The following is a 22,514-nucleotide window of genomic DNA, read 5'->3' on the forward strand; positions in this document are numbered from 1 at the left end:
GTGTGCAGGGTCAACGTTAACATTATCTAAGGGCGATGGATTTATGCAGCTGCAGCACGTTGCTGTTTTGTAATTAAAAGTGTGCCCTGACACGGTTATTTCATCACCTACCAATCCAAGAGCGCAACAAGGCCTAGCTTGCGAAGTCAGCTGCAAAGCAAAACTCTAAAGCCACAAAGATTGAGGCAGCTCTTGACAATTATGAAGCTGGAGATTTTTCTTATAAGAATGTACATATTCTCTAGGAGAGCTTTTTTACTACACTACTGGGGCAATAGGTTTTAGTTTCTAAAATCAGAATTTCCTGCCAGCACTAATGATACATGGAAGAAAAGGTAAAAGACCAGCACAGGTAGTTAATCCTGGGATTATTTCAGATTGCTGCTGCTGCAGGGTGTTTCATTTGTTATTTATCCAATAGCCTTACACAAAAACTTATTTTGTCATCTCACTGCATAACTCAGGCCCTTTTCAGGGATTATTCACCCAGTTTACCGCTCTTGGTGAAACCAATTTGGGGATAGCTTTGACCCTCCCACCATGGCAATCACCTGCAAACCTCTTGTTTCACACATATTCTTCATGCAGCCCTAGGGCTGCATAAATCCAAAGTGATTTAACTGTGTGAACTGGCTGTCAGAATGCTGTTATTACAGACTAGCTTCACTACCTAGTAAAACATGTTTGTTAAATTTAACAAGTATTGTATTTACAAATTGCCACTCACCAGAGCCTAACAGACTCTACTTTGCAACCTTTTCAGGCACTAGTAAAGTCAGACTTGAGATATGATGAATCAGTTACACAACTGCTTTGGCATACAGCAATTTTGCAAGGTGCTTTTTAAATTATTATTTTTTTGCTTCTTTTTTTCTTTGAATTAAGAACAAAAGATGTGGAAGTGTCAAAATACAGCTAGCAGTTTAAGAGGAACATTCACCAACTAGTTCAGTGTGATTGGGGATTCAAGATTGGAAACTATGTTTTAACATCTCAAAAGACTGTCACTTCCAAATAGTCATTAATGAACATGTTTTTTAGTGCAGAGGAAGCACATTTCTGAAAAGGTGCAGCCTAACAGAAGTGTCATATAGATTCAAAGATTTGTTCCTATCACATCTAATTTGGCACAGCAGTTCAGGTCCCTCAAATGTTGCCTTTGTGGGTTATTACAAGTCTGTTCTCCTGTTCCGACTGGAGGGCCAAGTGCCACACGGTCTACTCATTTCAGCAGCAATTCTTTCAGAAAGTTTCATCATGAGAAGGGCCAGCATAAATTTATACGGATCTCAATTTACATTCATAAAAGCAATACTACTGAAGTCATCTTGGTGGAATTGGTTTCAATATAGAATGCGGGGGGGGGGAGCAATGATTTCATAGTATGCTATCTGCTGTCAATCACAGAACACCAGGGCAGCTCAGTCTCCAATGGGGAAAAGGAAGTCAGTGCCACGCAGAGACAAATGGCTTCTTGTTCAACCCAGCCTGCTCCTTACGAAGTTATGTACAAGCGCGCTTGAGATATCCTGCCGAAGACTGAAATCCACCCACACTCAAAAAACCTGTTATCCCCTAGCACTGCATGCTAGCAATTCACCTGGTTACACATATGCAGAGCAAATAAAAAGACACCCCAGAGCCATTAGTCTTGAACAACAGATGCCACAACCTTCTTTCCATTGAACCAGGGATAGCCAAATAGCACAGATCCCAAAGGAACTCTATCTGGTCCCCAGTGTCCCTACCAAATTTCAAATGAGGAATCTTAAAGCGTTGCTCTGTTTCACTTGGTATCAAAGCAGTGATTCTTCATGTGTACTTTAGCTACTGTACATTAGCACCACACATAAGCAGTCATGGTTTCCACCCACCCAAGAATTCTGGGAGCTGTAGTTTGCTAATGGTACTGGGAGTTGTTAGAGGATCTTTATTCTCATTCCTGAACTACAATTCCCAGAGTTCCCTAAGAAGAGGGGTTGATTGCTAAGTCACCCTGGGAATTGGAGCTGTGGGAGGATAAGTGTCCCCTAACAACTCTGAGCACCCTTTAAACTACATTTTCAAGAATTATTTGGGGGAAAGCCATGACTGAAGTAGTATCATAGTGCTTAAAATGTATAGTCTGAATGTGTGTTCTCATACTTCCTGCTCATTCTCATCATTATGGCAAAGAAAGACAACACACAGCCAATTTTTGGGAAGGCAATATCACTCTACAACTCATCTACCCCTATGGTATATTGGGTTATAACAAGGTGGTGCCAGCTTCACTATATTAAAATAGACCATGTGAAAGAGAGGCAGGCACAGCAGAATTCTCCAGAATAGTGTAGAGTGAATATATATAATTGAGGAGAAAAGAGGCAGGCTAGAATAAAAAGTGGGGGGAGATTTTGGTATATGGTAGTTTGACTGATGACAGTCACTTTTCCTAGAGGCAGATTTGCAAGCCCAGTGGAACAGAGTCAAATAAGCCATAAGAATCTAGAAATGCAAGCCCCTGCTTTCTTCTCTACAGAAAATGTCAGACTACAACACAAGCCACAAAGTTATCTATGCTATATTCTCTAGGAGATTTGATTCACCTATAATAAATATTGCAGGCATTTTTCATTGTTAAAATGCTTTGAGATGTCTTTATGAGAAGAGATTATAAAACAATGGACAACACGGTATAAAAGCCAAATCAGAGCAGCCTTTCCTAGATTTGCTCCTGGCTTCTCCAGTTATTCCTTCTTTAAAACTAAAAAAAGGGACATCTGGCATCCTTAACTGTACACAATGTGCTTCTGCCGCCAGTTCAGTGTTCAAGGCTCCAGAGCGTCTCCACATGACACAAATTGTACTGTAAAGTTTAAAGCTGCACATTAAATGCCAGCCCTGTTGGTTGCTCAATGTGGTTATAGTATTTGCACATACTCTGGCGTCCTGTCACTGAAATAGACAAACCGCAACACAAACCTCTAGAGGTGTTACTGCAGAAGACAGGGTTTTAAGTCCAACCAAGGACAGAGGTAAAGGAGACTTTCTATCCTGCACAGCCTAGGTAATTCAGTCTAGATAATTCAGCAAGTTAACCTCATGGCTTGAGAGGACATGAGACCAGTGCAGGACTGTTAGTTTAAAGTAAAAAAAAAGGTAAAGGACCCCTGGACGGTTAAGTCCAGTCAAAGGCGACCATGGGGTTGTGGAGCTCATCTTGCTTTCAGGCCGAGGGAGCCAGTGTTCGTCCACAGACAGCTTTCTGGATCATGTGGCCAGCATGACTAAACAGCTTCTGGTGCAACGGAACACCGTGACAGAAACCAGACAGCATGGAAATGCTGTTTACCTTCGCGCCGCAGCGGTACCTATTTATCTACTTGTACTGGCATGCTTTCAACCTGCTAGGTTGGCAGAAGCTGGGACAGAGCAACAGGAGTTCACCTCATCGTGGGGATTCGATCTGCTGACCTTCTGATTGGCAAGCCCAAGAGGCTCAGTGGTTTAGATCACAGGACCACCCGTGTCCCTTGTTAGTTTAAAACATCTGCTAAAGGCTTAGATGTGGCCAGAACATTTGACTTTTGGAAATAACTAATTTGTTCTATCCATTGCTTATTGCCTCTGTCCAACTACCCTCTGCAGCTCTCCATCCTAACCTCAACCCATTTTTCCAGTTTCTTATTGCCATACATGGAATAATCCAACTTCTGGCCTAAAGTCTTCATATTTGGAAAATCTGTGTAAATTATGCCTACCATAGTTATTTTGAAGACATAAAATGTTCTCTTGGCTGAAAGCTATACAAATTCTGACTATATAGCAAGTTTCAATTCTTTCAATCAAAATGAGGACATGGCAAGTAAAATTGTTTAGGAAGTTTTCTTCAGCAGAGACTGTTTCAAGATAAAAGACTTTGCAGGTTCGTACTATGCCTGGGATTAAGGGCAGAAACTGTGCACATTTCCCAGGTAGGTAGCTGATTCTACTGGAATTAAGTAGAGCAACATGAGGACATTAGTCATTTACAGACCTGCCAAGCCTCACACTGAGGCCTGCCACTTACTATTTGCATCACTCCACCCTCCCCATTCTCCACGCTGTGATCAAACAGCCATGAGAAAGCTAATTCATCACTTTGACCAGAAGAGTCCGTGCAAAAGGAGTTCTGGCAAGGCTGCTACAAGCCACGTTAGGGGCAGGGGGAGAACACACACATGGGATACGTTCCACAGGAATTTGGCATCTGAAGCACAGGGAAAGAGAACTGGATTCGTTTCAGGGGGGAGGGGGGAGAAAACACAAGGGGAGATTCCAAAGTCTCCAGACTTTCACATTTCACATTTGGCAGTCTGTTTCAGCAACCGATAAGTCTGGAAATAGGTTAACCAGAAACAAAGGCCAGCTGGGTGGCCTCTTTCAGTTGCTGAGTTGTCTTTACATTCCAAGCTCACATCGTGGAGAAGATGTATGCGAACTTAGAACATCATGGAGAACACACAAAATCCACGGGACTCCAGGTAGTAGCTGGCCTTTATGAGAAACTTGAAGATGCAAGCCACTATTCAAGGGCTCACTCAAAACCTTTACATCCTCTGCCCCGTTACCTTGAACTGGTCCCTGGTTTAGTCAACAAGAGAGCTCTGTGAGGATCTGGATTTCTCAGCTCCTTTTGCAGTTTGTCTCAAAATAAGCAAAAATGGGTAACAGGTCAAAGCCTCTGCTGGAGAGAGCAAGAGTCTAATTGCACTGAAGTTCAAGAGTCCAGAATCTGCTTTCTTCTGCTCCACCATTCATAGTCAAGTGGCATAGAGGTGCCTTCAGTATTATCCCTTATTTGGAGCTCCAAACTATGGAATAGGAGGAGCACTTGAGTCCTACAAGGAAAGAGCTGCCATCCAGTAGATGGCAAAGGGAAAGCATGGAATGCCTGGAGACTGCCTGGAGAAATAGAGTTTCCATCCTCTAGCTCAAACCTTTTCAACCTTGGGTCCCTATATGTTGTTAGACTACAACTCCCATCATTCCTAGTGATGATGGGAGTTGTAGTTCAAGAACATCTGGAGACCAAAGGTTGAGAAAGGCTGATCTAGCTCAAGCTGCAGAAGGAAAAGGTTTGTACTGTCTTAGGAAAAGGTTTGTGCTTAGGAAAACAAAAAGAATGCATTGATGATACCAACTTGAAAGTGTCTGGAGAAATGAGCACAAGGAAACACTGAACCTGTGCTCTGTGGCAGGGCAGTGGGAAGCAGAGAAGGGTCTTCAATGCAATCTTTGACTATGTAGTCAGCAGGAATGGATAAGGTTATGTTTTTAGTTTATTTATTTAAACAATTTATATAATGCTTAATTAAGATGCATCTCACAAGTGGTTTACAAGGATATGCACTCTCTAGGAAACAAAAACATGCAGGGTTTATTCCAAGTTTATTCCAAATCATATTAACCACCCTAACTCTGTAAAAAAAACAACGGGATCTTTACACAATAACATTTAATCTCTAGGAACATAAAAGGATGGCCAACATGCATTGTAAGGCAACAGAGTCAGATCTTAAGTGATCCTCAGCTACACAACAGGAATTTCAAGCATATGTGGCTTGCCTATTACCTGCTTGACAGGTCCTGCACCACCATTCCTTAAAGACATAGTAAGAACCTAACAGCCCTGCTGAATTAAGCCAAATGCCCATGGGTCCAGCATCCTGTTCTCACTATGGCCAGCCAGATTCCTATGAGAAGCCTGCAAGCAGAATTTCGGTGCAACAGCACTATTTCCACTTGTGATTGCCAGTAACCAGCAATCAAAAGCATAGTGGCTCTGACAATAGGGGCACAACACAGTCATCTTCACTAGCAGTCACTGACATCCTTATCCTCCATTAATCTATCTGGTCTTCTTTAAAGCCATCCAAGTTGGTGGCTTCCACTACCACTTGTGTAAACAAAATCCATCATTTAACTAAGTACTCTGTGAAATACTTCATTTTGTCTGTTCTGAACCTTCCAATATTCAGCTTTATTGGACAGACCCAAGCTCTGGTATTACAATTGGGGGGGGGGGACTTTCCCCTGACCGCATCTTATGGGCCTTTTCGCTAATCCAAAAAGCACCATATGTAGTAACCTTTCCTCATAGGGAACTTGCTCCTACCCCGTGATCATTCTGGTTCCGCCATGTTGACCACTTTCCAGCTCTACAATAACCTTTTGGTGGCAGTGCAACCAGTGCTGTACACAGCATTCCTAGTGTGGCCTCACTACAGATTCGAATAGTGATCCAAAGGGGATGGGCAAGGTTAATATTGCACCTGAATTAATCACTGGGATTTCTGCATCAAAGGGATTGCCTAAATCTATGCAGTTGTGTTAACTACACAACTTTAGAAACCGCTGTCTTTAGAAACTCTTGCAATCTACACTAAGATGTCCCCTTTTTGTTGAAGCATGAAACATATGTCCACAGGAAGCATGGGGCCCAAAATTGTCAGAAGCCCCTTTCCTCAAATTTATACATCATTTGCCAGAGACTTCAGAATTTGCTGTGCATAAATTACTATCAAGAGACTGCAATCAAGCATGGAATTAAAGTACATAAGATTGTTTGACACAGAGGGTGCAATCAAATTCTGCCCCTACATTGATAGAAGGGCTTTTTAACTAGCAGAAGCATCCACTAACAGGAGACAAGGGGATGCAATTTTTGCCAATTTCCCCTCATCACAGCAGACCCTGAATCAGCTCCAGAAAGTTGGGGGTTTCGTTTAACATGACAACCTTCCACTTCCACTAGTGGGGCACCTCTGCTGGATCAATGATCTGCCTGTGAATGCAAGGGCACTAATTGGATATCACCTGGAAGGTTTCTGCAAAAAGCTTCAGGAAGATGTAGCTACTGCAAGAAAATGTAACAAGCTATGAAGGAGCATGAAAGGCTATTTATTTGGAAATGCTTTCTACAGTCCACCCTCAGGATCAGCCCAAGATGTTTTGCCATTATGGTGGCAGTATAATAAAGTCATTCTGCAAAATGGCTGGGTACCAACAAGCAAACTGAAAATTAAACTATGTTTAATTTGACTATTCTCACACCATACTCATCTCCCCCCCAAACATAGCTCTCGTAGGCCCTACATCCTTGATTTGTCCCAGTGTAGCTCTGATATTAAGCTGCCTAGCTGTGAGATTCCCCAGGAGCCTTATATAAAGGGAAAGCATATTAAGTGTAGCAAGTAATCCAATTTACCTTGTGATAAGACAGACCTATAAGCAATTTTTCAGGCAGAAAGAAGCCGAAGTCAAACTCCTGAACACCACATTCGATGTTTGCACTGCCTTGTCACCTTTTGGCTTTCACCCAAAGTTAAAAATACAACTCCCGCTGTCCCTAGTGTCGGTAGAGACAGGGCCAAAGCTGTTGCTCCACAGGGCTTGAGTGATGCATTCACCTTTGCCAATGTTTGCTCTAGGACACAAACCTTAATGGCTTACCTAGAGGGTTTGCTCCTGCCATTTAACATACCATAAGGGGACGGCTTTCTTGTAAACACTACTGAAAACACACATTAAAAGGGCAGTTAACTACCCCCTGCACATGAACAGAATGTCACTGCAGAAAACTCAACAGGCTTGCCCTTGTTAATTTTCATGAACATTTGGTTTCCTAACATGTATTAAGACTTAAAACAAAGGAAACAAGATGGGGAGGTAAAAAAAACAAAAACAAATTGAAACAAGGAGTGTAGCTGGAAAGGAGGTTAAAATGAGTTTTCACGAGTCTTCTTTGCCTTTGAGCATTTTGTGAGCACTAAGACCTGATCTCATAAAGGACCACAAATGTGAACACTGTAGGTCCAATACTGGCAGGCGCAATCTGCACTAACACTGCTAAAATCTGCTGCAGCACAGTTTGCCTTCCCTTATGCCTGATTTCTCCATAGCATCATTTTAAAAGCTAAAGGGGATGGAAAGGAGACTGAAGCAAAGCTCACATATTTGAGATTTAAAGTTCTTCTATTTCTAGAGATAATTTTTGCCTTCAATCCTCTTTCACACTAGTTTCTCTGAGTACACAAACTTTCCCCCTCCAGGAATTACCGTTTTGCCGTGTGAATAGCTGGAGCCCTTTGACTCCCCCGCCCTCCCCGTCATGCACGAATTAACAGCCACCTCAACCCCAGGCTGCATCCTGCACTATTGTTATGAAGGCAGAAGCTGCTTTTGTGATCCCCAAAGGACAGAGGCTTGCTTTCAGAAGGCTGGATCTGCCTGGACAGGGTCTCGGCATATCCTAGCTGCTGCTCCTTTGTTCTTCACCCACTCTGCCTCACACCACAATTGTTCTCAGCAACTCCAATTCTTCTCTGCTTCTCAGATTCCCAGAGTTTCCATTCAAGGCCTGTTTCTCAGGGTCTTAATGGCAACAGCAGAACTAGGAAAGAAGAAGGGTGCGGAGCTGCAAAACACCGCAGCTTGCATCTTAAGTGGGGTGGGATGTGGGGGGGGTGCACTCATTCTGCAGCCTGCCGTCGAGTTCTGCGCCAGCACCGCTTCCAGGAACAGCGCTAGAAATGACAGGCGAAAAATGCAACCCAAGATCCCGGCCAAGAGGAACATTATTATTACTACAAAAAAAGACATTTCTTTTATTCAATGCCTGAAGAAAAAGGGAAGGCTTTCTAGCAGGATTTGAATGAGACCATTAACAGAAGGGAATTCTCAAAAGCAAGACTGTTGCCATTTGCAAAGATCCTCTTGCACATTCTAGGATATGAGCCAGAAGGATGGGCCGGGTTGTTTGAAGAGTGCAATGCTACTTCCTAAAAGCTCAAGCTGTAAACTTTAGGACAAATATAATCCCTTCCCCCTTTTAATGAAAGCTGTTATTGTCATTGTCTGAAAGGGGAAGAGAGGTTACTTGCCAAGGATTAAGTTGTCCTTCTAGACATCATGGAATCCTCTTTACTTATCCCTATCTAGGACGGTGCCTCAGTACAGTAAGGAAAAGGAAAAACCCCTTGGACTGAGCCAAGTGGAAAAGGCAGCCAGGGAGCGATTTACGAAGAAACACAGCCATTTGAAAGGCATTGAGACAGATTCCACAATTCCACTTCAAATGCTTTTGAGGCTCTCCCCCACTGTTGGTGCACATGCCAAAGAGAGAGAGATGCAGCTTTGAATGCAGGTTAAATTCCTGTGCATTGGATTTTTTTAATCCACCGGATGGCCATGCCAAAAGGGGGCTTTACAACCCCCTTTCAGTCTTTCTGGATTTGCAACACCTGCGGACAACACTGAAGAGCATTTTCAGTGCTCTACTCTGTTTACTCTCCTTCGCCCTGCATGTAAGTGTACTTTGGAGCCGGAGGGGTGGAATCGAGAGAAGAAACGTGGCCAGTTTCACCAATAATGGGGAAACTAGGGGTCGCTTTTGAAAAGAGTATGTCAGTGCATCAGGACTGGTGTGGGCATAGACACAGGGAGAGAGAAGTGGCCAACCTTTGCACTAACCTGATCCACTTCACTGCAGAGCCGAGTGGGAGAGATGAAGGAAACTGTGGCAGAGTGAGCTAGGAGTGTGGATAGGATAACTAGGTTGGTTATTTATTTATTTGTTATTAAATTTCTATACCACCCTTTAACTGAGGATCACAGGGCAGCAATATAAAAACATAAAAATACATCACCTAGTTTTTGTTTGTTTAATATTCCGCCCTATACCCAGAGGTCTCAGGGTGGCTCACAGAATTAATGGTTTAAAAATATATATGCATGTGCTATTTCAGCCCAGCTTCCATTTTCAATTTTGATCATCAGCACAACAGAGTGGGCAGTGCTTTGTGTAGGAAAACATGCGTGTTAAAAATTGGCTTGAAGCGTGTTGCTAGCTGTTAATCAGGGCTGATACAACATCCAAAAAAGGAGAGCTGGCTCCTTCAACCCAACTCAGAAGCTTCTGGCAAGGCATAGACTGTAAAGCTTTAGAGTTGAATGCCAATACGTCCTACAACCTCAGTGAGAGGCTCACAACAAACTTTAGATCCAGTTGAACAGGGGTCAGGGAAGAAATTACATTTTTGCCAGAGGGCAGAAACGTCAACAAGCTCTGAAGAAGATATTCAGTGCACAAGTACAAGGGAAAGTTAAGGGCTGGGCTCATCATTTTACCCACACCCAGAGAATTGCCTGCCAGATTTATAATTACTTAGGTCGAAGGGATCATTCACGGGCTCTAGAGATAGATGTAAGACTACAGGCGTTCAGGTGCATTTATGGTTAGATGAACAAGCAAGGAAGTCTTGGAGAATATGCTTCTTCCATGGATGCACAAAAGTCCATCTATCCATAACCCTTATAAGCGTCTTGAACATCCCAACAACCCATCTAGAAAGCAAGACACTCCAGAAGTCACACTTAGAATGGGGACCTCATCACAAAGCCCCCCAGTGCCAGTCTCAGAGCATTTGTTGCCAACAAATGACAGACACTGCTAACTTTGGTTCTGGGACGTTACAGACTAGAAAGTGGTAAGTTAGGTATCTTCATATTTATTCCTTTGTTAAATTTGCATCATGTTCTTCTGTCAAATGTTCCTCACTGGACAAGTTCCATTTTTAACCCATGTATTCTTGTTCCCTGAACTTCATTAAAGCCATTTAATATCCACAGTGGTTGACTTCTCCCTGCTTAAGTTCACACACACACAGACCCCACATACAGTGGTACCTCGGATGTCGAACGGAATCTGTTCTGGAAGTCCGTTCAACTTCCAAAACATTCGGAAGCTCCTGCAGCCAATCAGAAGTCATGTCAGATGTTCAGGTTCCAAAGAACATTTGCAAACTGGAACACTCACTTCCAGATTTGTGGCGTTCGGGAGCCAAAACATTTGAGTCGCAAGGCGTTCGTCAACCAAGGTACAACTGTACTTTGTAGTTTAGAGTTCCATCCAGCATAAAGTGTGGCAGAGGAGCAACAACGTAGCAGGAATAGCAGCACCCAGGGTGCTGTGGTCAGGTGGGAAGATTAATGAGAGCAATTGTTACAGGCAACACGTCTATAGCCCAATCCTATTTACTTACTAACGGCATTTACTGCCTTTCTGCCAGGGCATTCTGGGAAGTTTACTATTTAAGCTCAAGCCAAAACAAGTAAGCACAGAAGGCAAAACAGAACACACTCCAGGTGAGTGCTGGTCTCCTCAGAAGCAGGCAGCACAAGCTACCTGGCCCAGGAACGTGTCATACTTAACTGCAGCTATGAGCAAACTGAAGTTTCTAATTGTTCAAAGACAGAGGAAAGAAATAATTTGGCCGTAGAGTGACCTGCGCACACCTTTACTATCATTGTAACTGGCCAGTAGAAACAGTATCATGGTGGGCGCTTTGTCTCGCTGTGGGTGGCTAACCTGCAGCACTCCCAGATGTAAGAGGCCAACTCCCATCCACACTGGCCCCTGGCCATGCTGTCTGGGGCTGAAGGGAGCTTTGGAACACAACCCTGATCATACTACATGCAGCTGAACCCTTTTCAGCCAGCATCTTCGGCTCAGTCAAACGAAGTGGTCTGAGTGAAGACTGGGACAAGAACATGCGATTTGAGCAGGCTTGCATTAGGAGATGTAGGTATGAAATGGGCCCTATTAAAGACAGCAAGCTACTAGCTAGCCGGATATAGCAGTTTTATAACATTCCAAGTGTTGAATTTAACACAGGCAAAGGTTACCTTGAACAGCAGTAATATAAGAGCATTGTGCAACACATTTGGTGTTAAAGCAGCATGTTGTAATACCAATGAAACTATATTCACAGCTGCATCAATTTTCACCCATGATTTTTTTTTTCCAGAGTAAGAAGGGGACTTTGGGGAGCACAAAAAAATACCACCTCTGTGTAGTTGTCCGTGTTTTGTATTTTTAAACAGCTGAAGTTAATAAATGTCCCTTTTTAGCTTTCAGCTTTGGTAATGCTATACATCCAATCAGTTCTTCAGATTTTGCTATAGGATATCACCAGTGCAAATAAATTGCCTTTACTAGGAATTTGTGGGTGGGGAAAGAACACTTTGGTATTCGAGTCAATGCTCCTAGCCCTTGCCACTGAGCAATGGGGGACACACCAAAACAAAACAGGAGATATAAACTCAATTGCAGTAGTTCATTGCAAAGGCATACTCCCATCCAATAAACACTCTGCACCCCTCTGAAACATGGAGGAGGGGAGGTTTTTTGGAGCTCAAACCAGTTTATAAAGATCTCTCAGCCAAGCAAGCCTTCCTCCCCTCAGTTCTAGTATTAATTAGCTGCTGGCTGCCACTGTTCCAACCCCAGACTCAATGCCCAGAGCACCACCACTGTTCTGCCTCACAACTGATGGCACTATAAGGATGCCTGCTTGAGACTTTGCCAGAAATCCCCACTCTCAGAAACACTCATCGCCCCATGAAAGTGGAACAAGTGTCTTGAGGAGCTGCTATATTCAGAATTTGTTTCCTTAAGTTGAGATGGCTATGAAACGGGCAACTGAACTTGCACGTTAAGAGAGACGTTTTGAAAAGGATGGAGCAAATTTAGTCTATAGCCAACATTACAAGGTTGTGAAATACAGCCGTACCTTGGTTTTGAACAGCTTAGTTCTTGGACGTTTTGGCTCCCGAATGCCGCAAACCTGGAAGTGAAGGTTCTCTGCTTTGCGAACTATTTTTTGAACCCAAATGTCCACTGGAGCTTCTGCAGTTTCCAATTGGCTGCAGGAGTTTCCTGCAGCCAATCAGAAGCTGCACTTTGGTTTCCGAACGTTTTGGAAGTCGAACGGACTTCCAAAACGGATTCTATTCGACTTCTGAAGTACGGCTGTATATAGTGCAGACAAATGAGTATTGCATTCTCCATAAAGTAATGTTTGACACTAGACAATTTCCCTGATGACAGGTCAGGGAGCAGGGAGAAAAAAATGGCAGAACTATTCAGAGGCCTGATCCAGGCTTTCCCTTTCTTCATGCAGCCCTATATGTGTGGAAGGAAAGAAACAAGAAAGGGAAGAGAGGGAGAGAGGGAGAGACAGAGGAAAAGGAAAGCTATATTATGATGGTGCCAAAACAGCACAATATAGAATACTATACACGCACCCACATGCAACACTACAATAATGCTGTATATTGAATGTATGGTATATATACATATACAATACGTATAGCATTATAGCACACGTGTGTGTGTGTACCAAAATGGCTTCCCAGAAATTATCCATTCCATTTTTAGGGAGCAAAATTGGGGAGGGAGAGGAATATCTTCCAAATAGTCTCTGGGGTGTGTGGGGGGGTGGGGTGGAATTCTCCAACAGATTTGGGGTGGCAGGGGAAAAAAGACAAATTCTCAGAAATTCTTGCAAACCATTTAGCTTAATTTAAATATTGAATAAAAATACATTGTTAATTCATACCGGTGAATGCAGGAAGCAAACGGCTAAAGCAAAGAATGGAAGGCATAGGGGACATTGCATTCTTCAGCAGTTTGAAAGAAGCCCAAAAGAAAACCCACATGCTAAATAGTGCAGGAGGAAAATCTCTCCCTCCGTTTCTGCCCCACTGCTCACTCTCAGAGAGATCCCGTCTGCTAATGATCTACACAACTTAGTCTAGGCAGAACGAGGTTTCCTGTGCTGGCCAATTCTTTTCCCAGCATTTTCCCTTTTCCAGCCTCCTCCCACCCCCATCTTCTGCACCCAACTCCTCTGTTTTGGAGGGGAGGGGTGCAAAATCTGGAATTTAATAATTATAGTGGTGACCCTACCTTGAGACATCTGAGTTGTCTCACAATGTTGTCTGACTTAAGTGTCTCTGCTAAAATCAACATTAGCAACATAGCTCACTACAGTTCCTCACTGCTGCTGCTTTAACTCTCATTTGGAAAATATTTACAAGCTAGCCAAAGATCTGGGAGTTATTAGACAATTAGCGGAGGCTAAAATAGTTCCTTACTGTTCCCCTGCAGGGGAAGAGGGAAGTTTTGCACAGCCAACTGTCTTTCACACATGCATCTTTTAATTATTGCCATATGAAGCTCCCTTTCCTGCACGCGGCAAGTGCTGAAGCTTTCCATAACAGGACTTTAACACTATTTTGCCCACAGCCCCAACTATCATACTAGTAATTATGGACAAAGAAAACAACCCAAGATTCCTAAATGAGCACATGCAGATTATGCACAGGTGTTTCTCATCATCCATGGGCAAATCCTTCATCTGTTGATGCGTCTCTTGTGATCTATTGCATTCTTCTCTTTACAATTTATTCAGTAGGTGTTTTGGTCTTAAGTTAGCATTGCTGAATTCTGAAGTAATCCAACTTCTTAACACAGTTCTGAACACTTGTACAGTGGTACCTCGGGTTACATACGCTTCAGGTTACATATGCTTCAGGTTACATACGCTTCAGGTTACAGACTCCGCTAACCCAGAAATAGTACCTTGGGTTAAGAACTTTGCTTCAGGATGAGAACAGAAATCGCACAGCAGCAGCACGGCGGCAGCAGGAGGCCCTATTAGCTAAGTGGTGCTTCAGGTTAAGAACAGTTTCAGGTTAAGAACGGCCCTCCGGAACAAATTAAGTACTTAACCCAAGGTACCACTGTATTTCCATTTAAGTTCTATAGCCACAAAAACTCAAAAATTTTGCAGGTGGGAAGTGGACAGACTTCTGAATTCACTTCGCCTTCCCATGAGTGGTTAGGCTTAAGGCTAGAACAAGGAAGAGATGGGTATGGAAGGGCTTGGAGATGTTAAATTTCAGAATACAGGCCCAGATAGCACACTCCTGCGTAAACGTATTTCAGCCAGCATGGTAACCAAAACATCTGAAAGACACAACTCCCACCATCCCTGACCAGTAGTCATGCTGGATGGTACTGGTGAGAGTTAAGGGTCCAAAACATGTGGAGGGCACCAGGTTGACGGGCAGGTTTAGGACCAGCCAGTGCAAGTTCTTGTAAACAAATGGTGAGATCAGGACACTGTTCCTGCAGACTTCAACACCTTTCCACATTGCCTTGTAGACACATGTGAATGGGGCGTGCCATAGGAACCAACTCCATGGGGCCAAGGTCACTTCGGCCCCAATAAAATATTTGAGGGGTTCAGGCCCCCTCAAAGCTAGTGGGCATTGCCATTCAAATGGCGTGTGTGCGCTGTGGTCATACGATCAATTATGTATGATGGGGCTTACCTGGCCACCCAACAATATTTTATTCAAACTGGCACCCCCGGGTCATGCTATATCTCATCTCCTTCCTTGCTCCTTTGTATGTATGTATGCTAATCCTGGCTCTGCAAAAGCTGAATGATAACTCCACAACTTCAACCATTTGCAGTTTACATGGTGTTTCAAATAAGGGTTGAGTTTTCTTGAAGCATATTATAGGAATGGCTACAACCAACCACAAGACTGCTAAGCTGTTTTACAAAATGTTGATAGGAGACTACAAGCAGGCATTAAACAGTCATACATGCAAGTAGTCCTCAGTTTACTCCCCAGCAGCTCCTGTTGAAAACAGGCCAGGAAGCAAGTGATAGGAATGACACAAGCCTGAAGAACTACTGCAAGCTAAGGCTTTAAACTCAATGGGAAAGGGCTGTAGCTCAGTGGCAGAGTACACGCCATGTGCGCGGAAGGAGCTGGGATTAAGCCTTGACATTTCCAGGTAGGGTTGGAAACGCCCCCTTTCTGAAAACTTAGAGAGCCACTGCTAGTCCATGTAGGCAGTACTAGGGCTGATGGAAGTTGTAGTCCAACAACATCTGGAAGGTTGGGAAAGGCTGGCTCAAAGTATGATTTATTATTATTGAAATAAGACAGGTTCCAAATTAATTCTTTGTGTGTAAGCAAGAAGACTGGTCCCTGCTCCAAGCTGGTCACAATTTACCTTTAAACAGGTGGTATGCAACGAAAGGGACAAGTGCTTAGAAATCATTTTAGTATGGGATGGGTAAAGATATGGAGGGCCTTTGCATCTCTAGGGGTAAGGCCCAAGGGATTAAGCTAAAGCTTCTTCCAGATCTACACAACAACCACCTTGCTCAAAATAAAATGTCCCCACCCCAGTCCTCATTTAAGCCAGAGAACTGCATACACAGGAAATGTTTATAGATTTTATTAGGTACGGCCTTGGCTGGCCTTCAGAGAGCTCAGCACACAATAGTCAGGGGAACAGCCAAAGTCAGCTTGAGCTCTGACCCTAAAGGGGCCGAGATGATCTCTCGCTTCATTCCCAGGACAGTTTTTCCATGTAGTGGAAGTTAGACCTTTACCATCCTTGAAACACAGGAATGGGAGAGGCAAAGAACACACACAGTTTGAGGAAACATTTAACTATTCTTCTGTGGAACGCTGCTAATGCAATGCAGGCAAACCTTCCCCAGCCTGATGTCCTCTAGATGCTTTGAACTTCAATTAGTCCAAGCTAGCATGGACAATGGAAAAATTGGTGGAACTTTTAGTACAACATCAAGGGCGCCATGCTGGGGAAAGAGGCATGAGCAGTTTTTTCCCCCACTGACAAGGTCCAGTTGGGCATCATAATCTAATACTGCGCTGCACAACAGTCCTGTGGTTCTTCACTTGTCACCTCCTACAGTACAAATCTTTTCTTTTCTTTTTTTAACCAGCTTACCCCAGCTGGTAAAAGATGAGAGAATTCTTATTCTATTTAAAGCAACACCTACTGGAAGAGAATGAACATTAAACAGAACCTCTCCATCGCGATACTTCACCGTTTCTTTTCCAGGATCCCTTGACTGGAAGAAGGGACAGGGCACGCTAAAGAAGGTAAAGATGATATAATAAGGTCCATGAATCTTTCAACAATACATAGGGAGGAATTGAGGCCACAGGCAGCAGCCTTGCTCACTCTTGGAATCAGAATGCCAATCACTGTGCTGAATCGACCAAGAAGGATGCCAGGGGTTCAGCTGGGACTTTGAAGCTTTGTAAAGACCTAATACTTGGCAGCAGTTAGGACCTGTGCCAAATCTACCAAGGACTTGTTCACACAATTTCTCATGCAGGTAATTTAGCTCACCATTGTTCATAAGCAATGTTGTGAGATCTCAAACCCTTTTGAGGTATGCAGACCCCCTCTCCTCCCCCCTAGATTTCCTTACATACAATAGGCATAAAGGTAAAGTACACAGTAGACGAATATAAAAACTTTCCAGGATCTCTCAGCTACCTTCATGTTAATGTGAGCTCTTGAAGTTAGGCAGTTTATTATTCCCTCCCTTCTCTGGCCAAGTGTACATCGCAGACAAATCTGTGCCTGCATAGAGATCCAGGCTGCTGCAATGGGGGGAAGCAGAACTGGAGAGAACTCGCTTTCCATTTGATAGCATACAGCACTGCAGAAGTGCTAAGGATCTCTTTACTCAAAAACAGATGGGCTTAAACAAACTGCAGATTAAGTCACTTGGGATCTCTCTTGCATTTGGACACTGGACCAGTTTGAGGCTACATTTAATATCAGTAAAGACACTGCAGCGTTATTTTTCACTTTTGTGCTACTTCCAGTTTTTTTGTTTTTTTTTTAATAAATGCAGCAGCTTTGGAGTTCAAAATGCTGCAGAGTGCAACTCCAATTCCTCCATTTAGGAGTAATATATTCTGCTGTAAGAGAATGAAGGAATTTAAGCACTGTGCATGTGTATCCAGTTTAGGTACACTGTATTCAGTGCAGATGTCTGGAGCTCCTCCTCAGTAAGATTACAGCAAATACTATAACTTTTATTTGACACATGCATTGCAGGAAACACATTTCCATTTATTTCAGTGCAAACTGGAAATATTGACACTAGTATGCACAGGAGTGTGGGGTGTTTCCAAAATAACTGAGTATCTCAATAGGAATGCTTGAGTAAAGGAGGAGTGCTTATTCATGTAGTACCCCTCTTGCTAATGCAAAGTCCTGCATGCCATCAAAAACCAGGAGCCCCCATGCAGGCCACCTGAAACAGCAGGTTCACCAGGCAGCATCTAGTAACAGTTTCTGTGGTCTGGAAGCCTTGCATGTGCTTTTATAGTACAGTTCTGCCTTGCGTGATGTACATGCAGCAGTTACTTTCCTTGGAAGTATACAGCACTGGCCAGTGCCCAAGTCTGTCCATAAAACAGCGCAGCCAGCCATTAGTTCCTGAAGTTTCCACTTCAGCTTTATGCTTCCGTGGCACGCTGGACCTCTCAGCCAAGAAGCACCCAAGACGACAAGAGCAACCATATGAGAGGCAGAGAAGATTCATCATCATCCAGTTCAAGCCACCACTACATTCATAGGAGATAATTCACTCCCTGGCACCAGAGCATAGCAAGTAAAAAACATATGGAGATTTGAGTACAGCCACAAATGAAAGGCATGGGTTCACTGGAAGAGAAAGATAAAACCTGGTATGTACAAGGGCTGGGGAAATTTAAAAAGCCAAAAACACATGATCCCGCATATTAGGAGAATGTATGTAGCCGAGCAAGGAAGTAAGATGTTCAGCGGACTTCAAGGGACCTGAACTGAAGAGGAGGAGCCCTGCCGGATCAGGCCAAAGGCCCATCTAGTCCAGCATCCTTTGACCAGCCAGATGCCTTTAGGAAAATTAGTTTATATGGAGATGTTTCCTCTCATACAAGAGACAGACTTCCATGCCCAAGTATTCTCATCACATTCATGCCCCATCAAGACTGCTGTGTGCCTCAAGCAGAGACCAGGATGGGATGAGGCATACTGCACTTCAGAAATTTCCTTGTGCAAGCAACCACCTTATATTATTAACCAGCATTCAAAAACATCTGTCTTCTTGACGGAAAAATCATTTGCTATCCTAAATCCATGTGAAGCTCTTATAGAACAGGGGCAGGGTCCCAGGAACATTTTCTGCTGTCTCCCCACTGCTATGTAGGCCAAATGTGTCAGGTGGCCAGGTTGCACACCTGTCAATCACCTGACATCACTATGACATCAGGTGATGCTGCACTTTGAAGCCCCAATTGTTAGGACTTCCAAGGCTGTTTGAAAGCATTTTGTGGTTTGCAATGGGCTTTCAGACACCCACGCAGCCCCTGCTCCTGTTTCAGCCTCTGGGATTTTTTTTTTAAATTCCTTTTGGATGGACCAGCAGGAGGAGTCCCATGCACAGTCGGTCCTTCCAAAATGCAACCGCTTCCAAAATGAGCTGCTTTCTTTGGCTGTGTGTGCCAAGCTGGGTCCTATGCAAACTGCTCCTTTCGACTCCTGGTTTTGGAAGTTGAAAGGGGCCGCTTCAAAGAGCAGCACAGAGAGGGAGAAGCAGTCTCCATTCAAGGAAAACTGCTTCCTCCTCCTTCAGCAAGGCACACTCCTCCTGGCCATCAGTGGGTTCTCGTCTCTGCTCCTCCACGTGCAACTGCTGGGTGACTTTGGGCTAGTCACACTTCTGTGAAGTCTCTCAGCCCCACTCACCTCACAGAGTGTTTGTTGTGGGGGAGGAAGGGAAAGGAGAATGTTAGCCGCTTTGAGACTCCTTAAAGGGAGTGAAAGGCGGGATATCAAATCCAAACTCTTCTTCTTCTTCTTCTTCTGAAGGGGAAGCAAGAGCATTCCTTGCCCCAACAAAGGAACAATTGGGAGCCCATTTCAAGCTACCCATTGAAGCCCTGCCCTTACCAGACCCTGGCAGGGCAAGATTAGCCCATAGTCTTCCCCAGCCCTGCCCAAGAATTTGCTCAAGTATGCTAGTACCACTATGTCCCAGTTCCCACACACATGGTACAGCACACATGGTACCATCTCAGAAGGAACTGGAAGGGTGATGTTTGCAAATCATGCTTGAACATCCAACCGACAGGTCAATTACTTTGGCCAGATCCATCCAAAGCACAGTCACTTTGACATCCTCCGCTGTAGAACACAATACAGTGGTGCCTCGCAAGACGAAAATAATCCATTCCGCGAGTCTCTTCGTCTAGCGGTTTTTTCGTCTTGCGAAGCAACCCTATTAGCGGCTTAGCGGATTAGCGCTATTAGCGGTTTAGCGCTATTAGCAGTTTAGCAGATTAGCGGCTATTAAAGGCTTAGCGGCTTAGCGGCTTAGAAAAAGGGGGGGAAGCGGGGGGAAATTGGAACACTCGCAAGATGTTTTCGTCTTGCGAAGCAAGCCCATAGGGAAATTCGTCTTGCGAAGCAGCTCAAAAACGGAAAACCCTTTCGTCTAGCAGGTTTTCCGTCTTGTGAGGCATTCGTCTTGCGGGGCACCACTGTAAGTCAAGATCACATCCTGGCAGCAGAGGGGCTCAGAAGCTCTCTCCTTCTCCGATAAAATGGCAACACAGCAGAGCTGACATGCCCAGAATACAGCTCTGTGCTAAAGACTTGGCAGTGCATTGGAATGCAACAGCTGCAGTCGACACCAGAAAGGCTTCTCAACAGTTCACCTCTATTTACAATACACGTTTCTGATTACACTCCGAGAAACCCCAAGTTCCTTGGGTGAGTCATGCCTGCACACACATCCCTCCAAACACAAATGGCACACACACACACAAACCCAAGCTAAGCACAACTGCCACAGGAGCTTGCTCTCAAGGGAGCCTATAGATGACCAAGGTATTGTTTTACAGATAACACAATCCATCACTGTGTCCACCCAAAACCAGCAGCTCTGTCCATCTTAAGTGCCACATGCTGGCAGCCTTTGCAAAAGGGGTGCTCTGACTGCTTCCAAGACAGTCTGATTTGTCAACTTTTGCTCTCCAGCCTCTATCAATGAATCCCCAAAGTGACTATTTTTGAGATCACTTCCCTTGCAAAAAAAAAAAAAAAAAACCCAACTCAAAAGTTTCCATGAAGCCAGCTGTCACCCCAGTCATACTCCATGCCCACAGCTTGCTCTTCCACTCTGCGGTCCAAGGACACCACCTGCCTGACACACAGCTGCGTCACTGCTGCTCGCATCTCACATCAAGCTGGTGTCTTTTCACTCATCTCAGGAGTATGGCCATATATTGAACTTCTGCCTCCTAGCTAAAACACAACATTTTGGGGTATGCCATGCAGCAAGAGGTGCTTTCTAACAGCTGGACATGCCACCTTCTCAATCTTCCAGATTAACAGGGCAACTTCAGACAGAATGAGACTCCAGATCAAGAAAGGGACTGTAGGACTGAAAAGAAACTCAGCCTGGCTTCATGTGGGCGGAAGACTCTGAACCTTGATTCCAGATAGGTGCTGTCTGCTCTGAAACCAGCTGGCTTTAGACAAAAAAACACAGCCTTGAGGTGGAAAGTCCCTTTCACTCTCAAGGGAAACATTTCCCAGCACTGCCTCGGTGAAAGGAGGAAGTCTTCTCCTATTGAACTTCTACCTGCCGTTCAAAGGAGCAGGAACTCTGCCAGAAATCAGTAGTAAATCTACCCACAACCCAGAGCTTTCCCCTCCCACTGCTTTATGCCCCCAGCAAACCTACCACTGCCAACAGGAAATGGAACACAAAAGATTAATCATTAGCGTAGAATTAAGGGGAGGAAGGCAAAGGAGACTTGAGGGGGGGGGGAATGAAGCGATCGTATAGGCGGACGACTCCTGTTTTAATATCACTTCTCAAAACTGGCTCTCCGCTGTGACGACGTGGCCCCTCTTCCCCCCCGCCCGAAACAATAGCGCCAACCTTATTCTCAGGTGCCCACACAAAGTGGATCAACCCTTAATAACAACTCGACGCGGGAAGAAACCCCGTCACGTGGGAACCCCAGAGGGGCGATCAACCCAGTGGGATCGCCGTGTCCAAAAACTAATATTTCGAGAGGACGGTGGCGGGGGGAAGGAAGGGAATAACACTAAGGAGAAGTATCCCCAACAAGCAAAAGATCCGGAAGAGGGGGGAAAAGACGTTTCCTCGACCTAATAATGGAGGGAGCAACGACCCTCCCCCGCCTCGCTCCTCAATGTAGCGCGTTAGATACCCACCGCAGAGCACCCCCCCCCCCGCACGCGCGCACACCCCTCTCACATACTCCTGCAATCTGGTCGTAAAGAACCGGCAGGCAGGAACCGAATCCCTATTACCTGCAACAGGAGACGCACAACAAGCGACGCGCAGCGCCTGCCCAGCCTCGCGTGCCGCGGAAAATGCAAGGCGATGTGGCTTCGGCGAGACTTGGCTTCTCTTCTCCGCCCCAGCTGCTTCCAGTCCTCCTGATCAGGAGGAGTCAACGGCGGCGGCGGCGGCAACGGCCAACCCCCTGGGGCAGCCCAGAGACGCCTCGCACGCTTAACCCTCTGCTCGCCCGAGGGAAGCAGGCAAAAGCAGCAGCACCGCCCATCCTGCGAGGAAGGGAATTCTCCTTTCACCCTGGGCTTCCCGGGCTTTCTGCAACCTCCTGTGGCAGGAAGGCTGGGGAGTTGGGGGGTGGGCTGGCTGGATGCGGACTGAGAGCAGCATGCCAGCAGCACTGGCTCAGGCTGCCCAATTGCCTTTGCACAGGGAAGGCTGCCAAGTGCACCTCTCCGGGAATGTGCTTCTGCA

The 22,514-nt window shown here is 44.8% G+C and overlaps 1 protein-coding gene across 2 annotated transcripts in view; it reads right to left on the reverse strand.

Moving 5' to 3' along the window:
- CD82 (CD82 molecule) overlaps positions 1-22,212 on the reverse strand; it is a 65,918-nt gene extending 43,706 nt beyond the window's left edge. The window contains exon 1 of one of the 2 annotated variants that reach the window (XM_081166514.1): positions 22,055-22,212. The gene's annotated coding sequence lies outside the window, so the exon portion shown is untranslated. Of the gene's footprint in view, positions 1-9,495; positions 9,609-22,054 lie in introns of those variants that run through there. The other variant, XM_081166515.1, reaches the window with a different exon arrangement.
- Positions 22,213-22,514: the final 302 nt, after the last annotated feature.

Source organism: Podarcis bocagei, assembly GCF_964188305.1.
Source record: "Podarcis bocagei genome assembly, chromosome: 1".
Classification (NCBI taxonomy): domain Eukaryota; kingdom Metazoa; phylum Chordata; class Lepidosauria; order Squamata; family Lacertidae; genus Podarcis; species Podarcis bocagei.